Source organism: Canis lupus, chromosome 21 (assembly GCF_011100685.1).
Source record: "Canis lupus familiaris isolate Mischka breed German Shepherd chromosome 21, alternate assembly UU_Cfam_GSD_1.0, whole genome shotgun sequence".
NCBI classification, from domain to species: domain Eukaryota; kingdom Metazoa; phylum Chordata; class Mammalia; order Carnivora; family Canidae; genus Canis; species Canis lupus.
In genome coordinates this window covers 18,790,180-18,793,441 of record NC_049242.1, presented here as the reverse complement: position 1 = coordinate 18,793,441, position 3,262 = coordinate 18,790,180, and the positions used below count along the sequence as shown (strand labels likewise).

Below are 3,262 nucleotides of genomic sequence, written 5' to 3'. Positions count from 1 at the left end.
TCTTTTTTACAATGGGTAAACAGCTTATTTTAACACTTGATAATGTCGCATTTCTGTCTTATATGATGAGGTTTTGTATATCAGAGCAAGTCAAAGGATGGTAATTTCTAGGCAATTTGGTATTTGAAGAATGACTTCAATACTTGATTTTAAAAGTTTTTTCATTTAGGGATCCCTGAGTGGCTCAGCGGTTTAGCGCCTGCCTTTGGCCCAGGGCATGGTCCTGGAGTCCCAGGATGGAGTCCCGCATCAGGCTCCTTGCATGGAGCCTGCTTCTCCCTCTGCCTGTGTCTCTGCCTCTCTCTCTCTCTCTCTCTGTGTCTCTCACGAATAAATAAATAAAATATTTTTTAAAAAAGTAAAAAAAGTTATTCATTTAAAACAAGCTGAAATGCTATTTGATATGGAACTACACCAGCAAGTATTATATGCATGTCTGTTCTAAAGAAAAAGAATATACAAATTTCTAACTTACACCAAATACAAAAATATTAGTTTTTAAAATCTACTCACTTTCAAAAAGGCCATCTGAAGTTCCCAGCATCCCTTTAGCAACAGAAGTAGTATTTTTGCCAAAGGCAAAACAAATCCAAATATCAAAGGTTTGTTGATGTTGAAAACTAAGATCCCAAGAGGTCTGAGGAACTTTGAGTTAGACACATATATTCTCTTATTTTTTAAAGGCTTGAGGTATACATCAAAAAACTACAAGGCTATCTTATTCCAGTAGCTTCCTAATGTCTTTAGTGCACTTATTAAAAGAAATAAGTGAGAGTCAAACTATTTTTAAGGCAACCATTGGAAGACAACCGCTGTTTCTTCACAGGTGTTTACCAAATCAGGGAGGGCTTAGAAGAGCACAGGAATACACATACATTAAACACAGATTTTCCCCATGTATAGATCAGTCTGTTCCCTCGGATTTGGTCTCACTGAGTTTCACTTTCTCCACCCCAGGCACTAACTACCAAGTCCTCATCATTTAGGATCTTATAGTAGGGAATCAGACTCTTGTTGTTGAAAGGGACCTTAAAACTGATCAGGTTCAATTTCCTATTCTGAGCTTCAATTCCTTCTACAGCCTATGGATCACATGGTTAGCTAACTATAACTAAGGGCCCTCCATGACTAGGAATTCATCACCTTGAAGGCAGCCTAGTTCTTTGGATGGTTATCACTCAAACCCTTCTCTATCATGCTGAATTGTCATTTGTTCTGTTCTAGATTCCTTTTTTCATCACTTTCCTTTTTTCCGTCCTTTCCTTCCCTTTCCCCTTCCTCCCTCCCTCCTTCTCTCCCTCCCTTCCTTCCCAAAAATAATAACTAATTACCCACCATGTGTCAAGTACTATGTGCTAAAATCTTGGAAGCCATAGCTAGGGTTAGGAGTTAGGTTAGAGTTTCTACTATCAAGTATCTAACCCTCTCTGGAGGGAATACAATAACAGGAATACAATATTGTGATGTGTATGTCTTGGCACAGAGAATAAATTAGACACATGGAGAAATGGAAACAGGGTCCTTAATTCTTATATGAAGCTATGACTCCAAAACAAGAACTTGATTAATAAATGGGGCTTAACCTAACAATGAGGTATGAAAATACAGTGGAAATTTCTTGTTTGGGGATTGCCAGAATTCATTTCTTCTTCTAATATGAAACATTTTCCTTTAGAAAATGGTCTTTCCAATTTTGTGATCAGTCTTAGGGGTCCAGGGCTCCTGCCTCCATCAATGGATGGTAGAGAATATAAGCAAGACAAACCACAGTCTTTTCCTAGGGATTTTGAATATTAAATAAAGAGTAACAAACTGAAGAAGAAATCATTTGGAGTAGATATTTTTAACCAAAAAAAAATTAAAATATAATTCACATATAACATTGGATAAGTTTAATGTATACAATGTTGATTGGATATATTTATATATTGCAATATAATTACCACTGTAGTGTTACCTAATACTTCTATCCTATCACATAATTAGCGTCTCTTTTTTGTAGTGAGAACATTTAAGATCCAGTCTCTTAGCAACTTTGAATATGTAATATAGAAAATATGAAACAGTTCACAAATCTGCATGCCATCCTTGCCCAGGGGCCATGTTAATCTTCTCTGCATTGTTCTCATTTTAGTAATATGTGAGTGAGTCGATTTTTTATGTGACAGCTGAATAAGATGGCCAAGGCTTTCCTGCTGCTCAGACTGGCAGCACTGCTCTGAGTCCTCTATGTCTGTGCTGTGAGCTACCTTTCCAGTAAATTTTAATTTTCTTAATTTAACAAGAGGCAGGATAAGCTGTTAATCAAATAACTAAATGAAACAAGAAGGTTGTGCTGTGCAGAAGGTATGGTATATGCAAATACCTGAAAGCATGAAAGAACCTGAGAGCCTAACTCAAGATGAGGTTTAAGGAAAGAGGCAAGGATGTAGGTAGGGATGGAATTCACTAGAAACAAAGATTTCATGCAATCTCCTCAAGAGCTTTTGAGCCAAGACATAATAGAATGTTATTCCTGAATCTCATCCCTACCTTGTTTTTCACAGAAGAGGACACGAATGCCCAAAGATCATAAACTACTCTTTCAAATATGTATGTGGTTACTGTTTCTGGAGTTGAGCCCAAAATTTGAATAATAGAAGATTAGAACCATCCTGCCATGATAGTTTATCTCCCCTTTTGATGAAAATAAAAGAAAATAATTTTGGTCTCTCAAAATAGACATTATATGCATGTATGTGTGTCCATACACAATTAATGCTCAGTAATATAGTTCAATGTCTGAAAAATGTAGTGATACAGTTCATTGCATCTCAATAGATCTAGAAAAAAATGATAATATTAAACATTTCTATCTGGTTAAATATAAAATATTTCTAGAAGTACTGAGTAGGGAACATCCTTTACTTACTAATGGTGGCCTACTGACAAAAAACAAAAAATCACAGTTAAATATTCAAGTATAGGCCATTCTCTGTAAGGTTAGAGACATGATACATTTCCATCTATCACTAATGTAGTGATACTGAACAATGCAAAATGCATTAATTAAAGAAAGAAAGATAATAGGCAGCCCTGGTGGCTCAGCAGTTTAGCATCGCCTTCAGCCCAGGGCCTGATCCTGGAGACCCGGGATTGAGTCTCACGTCAGGCTCCCTGCATGGACCCTGCTTCTCCCTCTGCCTGTGTCTCTGCCTCTCTCTCTCTCTCTTTCTGTGTCTCTCATGAATAAAGAAATAAAATCTTAAAAAAAAATAAAGAG

The 3,262-nt window shown here is 36.7% G+C and overlaps 1 pseudogene; it reads right to left on the bottom strand.

Annotated features, from left to right (window-relative positions):
* Window positions 1-2,051: 2,051 nt before the first annotated feature.
* Window positions 2,052-2,167, bottom strand: LOC119865090 (annotated as a pseudogene).
* Between the last annotated feature and the right edge of the window lie 1,095 nt (window positions 2,168-3,262).